Consider the following 11943-nt stretch of genomic DNA (forward strand, 5'->3'; position numbering starts at 1 on the left):
AACCTGGAGTTTTGCAATGCAGTTTTCCAGTCATGGAAAATTAGAAAAATACCCAAATGTCCTGGAAAATATTTAGTATAATAGAACTGTTTGACTGTGTTGCAAGCAAGGTTTTACATGCACAAAAACATGGTAACGATCAGGACTCGAAACTAAAGTGCACTCATTCGTATCGATTTTTTTCACTGCAGTCGGCTGCGCATTGTGAAACAACGTCAACGCAACGGTTAACTGCAGGGGCGGACTGGCCATAGGGAGAACCAGGTCCCGGTGGGCTGGCCGCGATATGGGGCTGAACGGGCGGCGATAAGCTGAAACAGGCCACCGTGTTAAGCCGAACGTGTATGGCATCCCTTTAGGCTCTAAAATATGACTTTGCATCACGCACGCCTTCTACTACTTATTCCATTAAAGTCAAGACTTAGACATGACACAGACGTCACGTAAACCACGTCTGTCAGCGAAACGTCTAGGCAGACGTCACGCATCCACGTGTTGCAGTGGAGTGATTTGTTCAATTTCGTTAACTTGTATTGCAACGCGGTATGTAATACGGTTCAGTGAATTGTCAGCGTCTGCCCTAATTACTTCCCTTCACTCACTCGTCTTAATGAATGTGATGTCTGTTTTTTTGCTTTAAGAAAAGCACTTAACTATTGTTCCTGTTATCCCCTTTGTTTTTCTTTGCCAATTTGTTCAGTGAACTTATTTTAAAAATAAGAATTTATTGTATCACACTCTTGTTTATCTACTTCATGTCAAGATTAAATTGCTATATTGTCAGTATAATGCATAACTAGAATGCAAAAAGAGATGCTTAAATTTAAAAACTCTACCAAATATAACAAATGCATAATAGCAAAATATAAATGTGATCAAATATAGAAAATGTATCACTTATGAAGTCTATTAATTTGCATCGCATATATTATAATAAAAGTAATATTCTAGTCAAGACCAGAGTGTATTGAGACGAGACCAAGACTTTGAGGGGTTGAGATCAAGTGGAGACCAAGGCAGGGTGAGACCAAGTCAAGACCAGACCAGTGCAAGTCCCACACTGCATGACACATTTACGATAAAAATGTGGAACATGCAAACCATAGGCACTCAAGTGTGTGTGTGTTGAGAAATATCTTTGATAAAATAATCAAAAGGCATTGCAGAGGTAAACTGTATGTGTGAGCAAACAAACACTAAGGAGCTGAAATCAACTTAACCATCTTTATTCAGCACACCTCTTCCAAGTTTCCAATCCACCTAAAACAATTTTTGTGCAAGCATCGCATCAGGTTTTCTGGGTGACTCTTCCCCTAGAAACCATTAAGTACTGAATATATCAAACTTTTCTCTCTTTTCTTAAACAATCTAGGCTAGTAACTTTAAAAGGAATGCAGCAAGAGGCAGATTGCTAATGTTAGCTAGCTAGCTTTGCTAGGATCACTTACACTTATCTTTATGCTTCCTTTCTAAGTGCCGATAAAAGTTTGACGTGGTCCCAGCCATCTCGGTAAGCATTGCGTTGCAGAATTTACATACTGCCTTGTGTTTTCTTTTGGATGATCTTTTTGCAGATGAACTCTGGTTTAGATTAGTGTTTCCCAATCTTTTTTTTTTTTTTTTTTTTTTTTTTTTGTAGACATTTCCTATAAAGCAAAGAATTGTGGGTTGTGAGTGCCCATGAAGGATACACCTCATCCTACGAATTCCCGTGAAAGAAGGTCGCATTCAAAGTGTCCTACTCACTTTTCTGAAAGGAGACGGCCTCGATGACGTATGCGGCCGACAAATGCGACCTCTGGAGGGCGCAGCCTTCCAACCGAGACACAACCATAATTTTGACCCCAAAGGGACGCCATACGCGTGAAGAGCTTCTCAAGGTCTCTGATGTACGCGCCGTCGGCAGAGGCTCGCGCTGAACTCTCGCGGAAATATAAACTTTGATAGTGAACGCAAAGCGCTCCAGTTTCAATTTAATTTTAACGATCATGTATTTGCAAACTTTCATGTCAAACCGGGTTCATACACGCATGTTAATGACAGTGGCACGGAGGAGGAGACGCATGCCTATCTGTTTCTGTGGAGTGATAAAATTATGAAACTAAATCTGAGGTTTTGCTTCATTAGAAAAAGGGGCTCGTGAGTTTAATCAGAGCAATAAAATAACGTACGAAAGTGAAGAAATTAGGACAAATTATTTACTATTGTATAATATAAATAAAATAAAGTGTGTGTAAAATCTTTTTATTAGTTCCAAAACGGTGTAAATGTAAAATTGACCAAAAAGAGACATCGTAAGTATTTACAAATATATTTAAAACATTATTTTCCATGTCATTCATGTTTTTAAAAGCCTTAAGTCACATCCCCATTTTATTATTTGTTTCATGTATTTGAAGTTAAATATGTAAGAATGACTTAAGGTGTATAATGCACATGCACCTTAAGAAATATGATAATTTATGTGACAATTAATCATGAAAGCCCCAAAAGGGACAATTAATCATCATAGCCCTAAACAGACAATTAGTCGTCATAATCGTAAATTATTTTTTTGGCAATTAGTCATCAGCCAAATTTCATAATCATGACAGTCCTAAGTCACAGCTTTAAGGGGATTAATAATTACACTGGGCCATACTTATTTGGAGAGTTGAGAAACTACTGTCAAACACACCGAAACACCAAAATAAAAGCTTGAATTAAATGGACACATGTATTTTTGCCACTTGCTGGGCACATGAAATATCCAGGAAAATTGTGCCTTGAAAAGATTGGGAACCCTGTAAGAGTCTTTCACTTTAACATAAAGCAATTTTTAGAAATGTCACAATGATTAACAGATCATTTGTTACTGTACATTTAAAGTTTACAAGTGTCATTAGTCTTTTTCAGAAATTCATGAATAAGCGCTTGCATTTATTTTTCAATAATGACCAACTCGCTGTACATTGTCATGCTTGATGCATGGCTACTTGTCTAATAAATGGACATGAAATATTGATTTGAGTTGTAACTATTACTAGCTGCTTTGTAGAGACCACGAAGATGGAATAAGAACAACGATACTGTATAGGAAGGTTTCCCGGATGAACAGTCAGTTATACAATGGTGCCAACAGTCATTGTTAAAAAAAAAAAAAAAAAGTTTCTCTGCTGCATTCTGTGATTTGACCATTCAGAATAAAGTATTTCAGAGAGCTGTGTCATAAGTTAATGGCTGTTCACTTTCATTATCTCTTTAAACATCAGATCCATTTCTACTGTGGCATCTTCTTGCTGGCCCTCATCAGCCTTGACTGTTACCTGTCCATCGTCCGTGGAGTTCAGATGTATTCTCGCAAAAAGCCTGTGGTGATTCACTGTTGCTGCGGGATCATATGGTTCTTGTGTCTGCTACTTTCTATTCCCGATTGGATCTATCTGAAGGCTATCAGTGATCAAACCGATCAAGGTAAATGGGAATGTAATTACTCTTACTCTGATTCCTGGCGTCTTGCATCACGTTTGCTACATCTTGTTGTGGGTTTCACTCTACCGGCATTAGTGATCCTCTTCTGTTGTTCCTGCATTCTTCTAAACCTACGTCAGGCCTGCAATGGCATCCAGAAGAAGGACAAAAGGACACATGTTCTTGCAGCCCTGGTGCTGGCCTTCTTCATCAGCTGGACACCCTACAACATTGCCCTCATTGTAGACACTGCTCAGCCAGTGGACAATGTCTCCACAACAGGAGCAGAAAGGTGTGATGGAAGGAGATGGACAGCTAGCAAAGCAACAGACGTATTGGGGCTTCTTCATTGTGTTGTCAATCCTGTGATTTACCTTTGTCTCTCCAAAGAGTTCAAGCAACGCTCTCTGGCTTTGGTAAAGTTCAGTGGTTGTGATACAGACAGCAATGATGTTTCCCTTTGGGACAAAGCTGGGGTAAATGATAGTGCTTATGTCCAAGAGAAGGAACAAATTTCACTTCAGCCTATGAATGGCATTACACAAACAACAAAAACCCAGGATTATGATACTTAAAAGTAGCATGTGTATTTTCTAAATCATTACATTTATTTTATATTTATTTAACGTAAGCATTTAGTAACTGGACAATGGACAAAGCCCAATGACAGTCCCTCCCCATTTTGTGGAATTGTTTATGGATGATAATGTTTAAAGTCTACTTTGTGTACTCTGGGAAAATATTAGTATGCTGATGAATTTTAAGTACCAATTACTAAAGCTGAACAGGCAATGGTATTTCACTTTGTGCTTCAGTCATGTTGCAGCTTGCTGTGCAGTTATTCTTAAATAGGATAGTTCACCCAAAAATGAAATTGTGTCAACATTTACTCACACTCGTGGTATTCCAAACCTGTATGGCCTTTCTTTATTCTGTGGAACATAAAATTTGTTAGGCAAAAAATGTTTGGCAGAATATTAGGGACTGATATCCTCAGTCCCCTTTCACTTTCATTGTATGGGGAAAAAGAGCATCAACATTTATCAGAATTTCTCTTGTGGTCAACGGAAGTAAGAAAGTCACGGGTAAATGAAGACAGAATTTTCATTTTTGGGGGGGGGGTTATCCTTTCAAAGTTGTTGTCAGTGAGAAAGTTGTTTAAATTTGTTAAATTTAATGTATTTGTATAGCACTTTTTCATAAATGCATGTTCTACACAGCTAAATAAAGAAACATGCCTGCAACCCCCACAGTGAGCAAGCCAAAGGCGACTGTAGCAAGGAAAAGTCCCTAAGATGAAATGTGAAAGTGTACTATAAAAATTGTATCACCACTATCAGCAGATTTGTTGATTAAATCATTTCAGCTCCCATACTACTAATTTTTCTTAGCTATGACATATTGAATGTTAGATTTCTATAGGTAAGTGGTTTCTGGGAGGTTGGCTCCTGTTACTTACATAAGTGTTAAGAACTGTACAAGGTGAAAATAGTGCAATTTTATTATATTGACCTTGAGGTAAATGTTAATTGTCATAAGAAAAAACAACATTTAGGCTATAAAATTAATTGTTTATTCATTGATATTTTATTTGTCATAAATGACTATTCATGGTGAAGTGAGAGAATGACCGGGTCATGTGAGATAGGGTCATGAAGGGTTCTTTTCCCATGTTACACAACCTTTCCTTCCCCAAGTGTTCCAGTCACATACTTTTAGAGGAAGTCCCTTTCTCCCATTTTCCATAGCACTGTATGTACATGATGAAAGACTGGGAAAGGCCCCTGTTGGAATTTTTTTTTTTTTTTTTTGCAGTTCTCATGAGTGGAGTCCCCATGAAAAGAGATGACAACATGTGTACAGAGAGAAAGAGGTTCATTGTATGTACCCTAGCTTTTTGTACTGTGCTGCCAATACAGTGTCTTTCTAAATACTTTGAGGACATTTTATCATATGAACAACGGAGGGGTCTATGTCTGTGTAGTACACAGAGGGGCGAGAGAAAAGTTTAAGCATTTTTTTTAAACTTATTTCCAAACCACCAGACAAACAACGGAGGCATGAATGTGCTTGTGATCAAAGACAGTGCATTTTGAATGGAGTGACTTCCTAGAAAGATTTAAGATTTGCTCTTTGATTGCAAACATAAAAAAAATAGCCTCGTGTCTCAGCACCCCACCCCAGTTCCTCTTTCTTGACAATATGCTCGCCCTGTGAAGAAGATTGCAAAGTCATAAGATCTGATATCATCAATATTCCATCGCATAGTTTTCCCAGTGAGTCATCAATACATGACAAAAATGAACAAAATGAAAGTAGATCATTTTGTTGTTTGATGGATTTGGAGAATTTAAACTGTCACTTTGTGGGAGGTCAGGAAATTGCATACGTTTGCAAGTTGAAATGTGAAGTGTTCATTTCCTGTCTGTGTGTGTTTGTGTGACTGGCAGTTTTACTGACATATTTGTAAAGTCAAATCTTGTTGATAGTCACAGATATATGTATTCAAAGGGCCTAAAAAATAAAAATTCTTGAAGAACTAGAAGTGCTAGAAGATTTTTGTAATTCTTTGTTGCTCTTCCAGTGATGATGTTATACTGCTTTGCATTAGGAGCATGATGGATTGATAGTGCTTGTTGCCCAGTATTTGCATTCATTGTTTTAAATTTTGTTTTTTGTCTGAGGGGCAGGGCCAGTAACCACATAACAAAAAAGCTTAAGGTTCAATGTAGTGGCCATGGTAGGGGAAAGTTGGGTGAAAAAATAGATTCAACTTCACATGTTTTTGCGTGGATGTGTATACAGTACATGCCTACACAGATTTGTTTTGTCATGTCTACTAAGACCGGTTTGTCAATTTTTTTTCATGTGGTCGGAAATCACACCAACCCATCCTCAACCTGTTTTATAAAAGTGTGCTGAACAGAAGTACAGTAAAACACAATTGTTCTCTTAGATAAACAACAAACACCTAAAATATTTAACATATAAATATTACTCAGCCATTGATATTAATGCTTTTAAAGAATTATATCTTGATCTCTATAGTTCCACGTCTTCGTCTACTGATGAGGATAGTAGAAACTTTGTGGAACCAATAGAACTTCCTAAACTGACAACTGAGAAAAACATTCTCTTGATTCTGAGATAACCTTGGAGGAGCTTGGCGAGGTAATTAAGGCCTATAGGCAAGGCTCTGGGACCAGATGGCTTCGCCGCTGAATTTTTTAGATCTTATGCTACAGAACTGGCTCCACTTTTGTTAGAAGGTTATATGGAATCATTAAAGAATGGAAAGCTTCCGCCAACCATGACACAAGCCTGGATCAGTCTGATTCTTAAAAAGGACAAAGATCCAAGCGAGTGTAAGAGTTACTGTCCGATTTCCCTGATCCAGCCTGATGTTAAAATATTGTCAAAAATGGCTAACCGATTAAGTTATGACATCTCTTATACATATACAGGTGCATCTCAATAAATTAGAATGTCGTGGAAAAGTTCATTTATTTCAGTAATTCAACTCAAATTGTGAAACTCGTGTATTAAATAAATTCAATGCACACAGACTGAAGTAGTTTAAGTCTTTGGTTCTTTTAATTGTGATGATTTTGGCTCACATTTAACAAAAACCCACCAATTCACTATCTCAAACAATTAGAATATGGTGACATGCCAATCAGCTAATCAACTCAAAACACCTGCAAAGGTTTCCTGAGCCTTCAAAATGGTCTCTCAGTTTGGTTCACTAGGCTACACAATCATGGGGAAGACTGCTGATCTGACAGTTGTCCAGAAGACAATCATTGACACCCTTCACAAGGAGGGTAAGCCACAAACATTCATTGCCAAAGAAGCTGGCTGTTCACAGAGTGCTGTATCCAAGCATGTTAACAGAAAGTTGAGTGGAAGGAAAAAGTGTGGAAGAAAAAGATGCACAACCAACCAAGAGAACCACAGCCTTATGATTGTCAAGCAAAATCGATTCAAGAATTTGGGTGAACTTCATAAGGAATGGACTGAGGCTGGGGTCAAGGCATCAAGAGCCACCACACACAGACGTGTCAAGGAATTTGGCTACAGTTGTCGTATTCCTCTTGTTAAGCCACTCCTGAACCACAGACAATGTCAGAGGCGTCTTACCTGGGCTAAGGAGAAGAAGAACTGGACTGTTGCCCAGTGGTCCTAAGTCCTCTTTTCAGATGAGAGCAAGTTTTGTGTTTCATTTGGAAACCAAGGTCCTAGAGTCTGGAGGAAGGGTGGAGAAGCTCATAGCCCAAGTTGCTTGAAGTCCAATGTTAAGTTTCCACAGTCTGTGATGATTTGGGGTGCAATGTCATCTGCTAGTGTTGGTCCATTGTGTTTTTGAAAACCAAAGTCACTGCACCCGTTTACCAAGAAATTTTGGAGCACTTCATGCTTCCTTCTGCTGACCAGCTTTTTAAAGATGCTGATTTCATTTTCCAGCAGGATTTGGCACCTGCCCACACTGCCAAAAGCACCAAAAGTTGGTTAAATGACCATGGTGTTGGTGTGCTTGACTGGCCAGCAAACTCATCAGACCTGAACCCCATAGAGAATCTATGGGGTATTGTCAAGAGGAAAATGAGAAACGAGATCAAAAAATGCAGATGAGCTGAAGGCCACTGTCAAAGAAACCTGGGCTTCCATACCACCTCAGCAGTGCCACAAACTGATCACCTCCATGCCACGCCGAATTGAGGCAGTAATTAAAGCAAAAGGAGCCCCTACCAAGTATTGAGTACATATACAGTAAATGAACATACTTTCCAGAAGGCCAACAATTCACTAAAAATGTTTTTTTTATTGGTCTTATGATGTATTCTAATTTTTTGAGGTAGTGAATTGGTGGGTTTTTGTTAAATGTGAGCCAAAATCATCACAATTAAAAGAACCAAAGACTTAAACTACTTCAGTCTGTGTGCACTGAATTTATTTAATACACGAGTTTCACAATTTGAGTTGAATTACTGAAATAAATGAACTTTTCCACGACATTCTAATTTATTGAGATGCACCTGTAGATCAGGTGGGGTTTATTCGTGGCCGTAGCTCTCCTGATAGCATCAGGCGTTTCAATATCATGTGGTCAGTGGTGAATGATCACATGATATTGATGAATATCAATATAGCTGCCATCTCACTTGATGCCGAAAAGGCATTTGATATGGTAGAATGGTATTATCTTTTTAAGATTTTGGAAATGTATGGATTCAGGAATAATTTAATTGGATGGATTAAGTTACTTTATAGACACCCGGTAGCGGCAGTACAAACAAATGGATTAATTTCAGATTATTTTACTCTGAATAGGGGCACCCGGCAGGGTTGCCCTCTTTCCCCATTATTGTTCTGTCTTGCCATGGAACCATTAGCAGCTGCGATAAGAAAGGAAGATGATTTTCCTGGGGTGGTGGTGGGAGGTGTGGTGCATATGCTTTTACTTTACGCAGATGATATTTTATTATTCGTCTCCGACCCCACTAGATCTATGCCTTGCCTCCACAGAATTACTAATTCCTTTTCTAAGTTCTCAGGATACAGTCAATTTGTCTAAATCCGAAGATTTGGCTCTGACAGCGTACTGCCCGGTAACAGCTTTTCAGCCGGGCGCCTTCCAGTGGCCCAAACAGGGCATTCAGTTTTTGGACATTTTATTCCCAGCAAATGTGTGTGATTTAGTTTGTTAATTTTGACCCTTTAATAAAAAGGTTTTCGAGCGATGTGGGCAGGTGGGCTTCATTACATTTATCTATGACTGGGAAGGTTAATGTTATTAAAATGAATTATATTCCAAAATTCAACTACCTGCTATAAACTCCCCCTATAGATGTCCCCCTCTCTTATTTCAAGCAATTTGATAGCATAGCGAAGTCCTTCATTTGGAATGGTAAACGTACCAGATTACATTTCAGCAAGTTGCACAGGCTGATTGACAAAGGTGGGCTAGACCTACCCAAAATTTTGTTTTATTATTATGCATTTGGTCTCAGACATTTGGCTCATTGGTCGCTTCCTCCTGAGAGAGCCCCTCCCTGGTTTTATATTGAACAGGAAGTGCTTGCTCCTATTTCGCCATTGCAAATTTCTCTATCAAACTAACCGGAGAAGTTAAGTTACACCCCTTTATCTCGCATTTGCAATCGGTATGGACAAAAGTGTCCAGTGTGTTTAATTAGGACATTTTATTTAAATGTTGCCTTGAGCATATGGCTGAACCCAAAATGATGTATTAATAAGTCCTCTTTCTGTTGGTCAGAGTGGATTGTGAGGGAGGTTAATACGCTCGTTGACCTATATGAGAGTGGAGTGTTGATATCCTTTGAAAATATGGTTCAACATTTTGGGATTCCCAGGTCTCAATTTTTTAGGTATTTACAGCTGCGCCACCTGCTTTGCACTATTTTTGGGAGTAGCATACCCCCCCTAAAGCGGCAGACACTCTGGGAGTGGTGATTACTGCTTTTGGAAAAGGTCATGAAGCATCAGTGTATTACTGCCTGCTAGTTCAGAGTCTGGGGGACGGAGTTTCAACTTCTCTCAAGAGATTACGGGAGAAATATTTAAACTTGGTATTGGAGGAGGGAGTGTGTGCTAGGATTCTAAAAACTTCAAGTCTACATCTAGAGATGCAAGCGTGCGCCTTATGCAGTTTAAGATTTTACATCGATTCTATTGGACCCCCTCTAGATTGTATAGGCTTGGTCTTAAAGACACACCCACCTGCTGGCGATGCCAATCAGAAGATGGGGACAACCCATGTTTTTTGGTGGCGTGTTAAGATCCAAGAATTTTGGTTGAGGGTTCAGAGTTTTATGTGTGACATATTGGGCACTCAGATGTCATTTTATAATATTTTTTTTATATATATATAATTTTATTTATTTATCACACATTAGCACATATACAGTGAAATTCTGCTTTTCACATATCCCAGCTAAGCTGGGGTCAGAGTGCAGGGTCAGCCATGATATGGTGCCCCTGGAGCAGATAGGGTCAAGGGCCCAACAGTGGCATCTTGGCAGTGCTGGGGCTTGAACCTCCAACCTTCTGATTACTAACCCAGAACTTTTACTGCTGAGCCACCACTGCCCCAGTTTTTGCATCTCCCAGCCAAGCTGGTGTCAGAGCACAGGGTCAGCCATGATACGGCGCCCCTGGAGCAGATGGGGTCAAAGGCCTTGCTCAATTTTTTATGTACTTAGACCTGACGGTGGCATCGTGGCGGTGTTGGGGCTTGAACCCCTGATCATCTAGTCAGTAACCCAGAGCCTTAACCACCAAGCCACCACTGCCCCTGATTTTGCCCCAGGCTCTGTATTTTAGGCAATGGATTAATATAGGTACATAAAGTAATGTAAGATAAGTACATAAAAAATTGGGTCCTAGCAAGTGTTATGATCGGCAGGCAGGTCATCCTTAGGGGATGGACATCGGCTGGAGCGCCCTCATTTCAAGAGTAGCACACAGTGATGGGCAGCGGCATTTGAGTAGATGTCATGTAGAAGGCTAGGCAGCCTGGATTTCTTTAATAAAGAATGGGACAGTTATTTGGCCTTTTTGGGGGGCTCTCGGGGAGTGACAGTGGCGAGGGATTTGTAGTTTTGAACTTTTTTTTTTTTTTTTTTTTTTTTGTGTGTGTGTGTGTGTGTGTGTGTGTGTGTGTGTGTGTGTGTTTCTGAATGTGTTCTGCTGATTTGTTGTCTATTTGTGTCACTGTCAATTTAACATTTGACCAATGGAGTGCTCGTTTGTCATTTTCTGTTATGTCTGTTTGGCTTGTTGTATGGAATCAATAAAAAAATTTAATAACCAAAAAACATATAAATATTATACATATTTAACACTCATATTAGAGTAGGAGGTGGGGATAATGAGATATTACTTTGGCGGGTATTGTCTTGCTAAACAGCCCTAAATAGAACTTGCAATATGTACATAAAATACTTGTTGATATAGTGACACCTTGTGGTTGCTTCAAGTTAATCAATTTATTCCCTTTATAGATTTCCTTAGACCAACAGAGCCGCAATTTCCAAAGACAATATACAGGTGCATCTCAATAAATTAGAATGTCGTGGAAAAGTTCATTTATTTCAGTAATTCAACTCAAATTGTGAAACTCGTGTATTAAATAAATTCAGTGCACACAGACTGAAGTAGTTTAAGTTTTTGGTTCTTTTAATTGTGATGATTTTGGCTCACATTTAACAAAAACCCACCAATTCACTATCTCAAAAAATTAGAATACATCATAAGAATACACATTTTTAGTGAATTGTTGGCCTTCTGGAAAGTATGTTCATTTACTGTATATGTACTCAATACTTGGTAGGGGCTCCTTTCGCTTTAATTACTGCCTCAATTCGGCGTGGCATGGAGGTGATCAGTTTGTGGCACTGCTGAGGTGGTATGGAAGCCCAGGTTTCTTTGACAGTGGCCTTCAGCTCATCTGCATTTTTTGGTCTCTTGTTT

General features: G+C 39.1%; 1 protein-coding gene across 3 annotated transcripts in view; it reads left to right on the forward strand.

Moving 5' to 3' along the window:
- Nucleotides 1–11943, forward strand: part of LOC127453957 (uncharacterized) — a 67412-nt gene that overhangs the window by 2225 nt on the left and 53244 nt on the right. The window lies entirely within an intron of this gene.

This window comes from Myxocyprinus asiaticus, chromosome 16 (genome assembly GCF_019703515.2).
Source record: "Myxocyprinus asiaticus isolate MX2 ecotype Aquarium Trade chromosome 16, UBuf_Myxa_2, whole genome shotgun sequence".
Lineage (NCBI taxonomy): Eukaryota > Metazoa > Chordata > Actinopteri > Cypriniformes > Catostomidae > Myxocyprinus > Myxocyprinus asiaticus.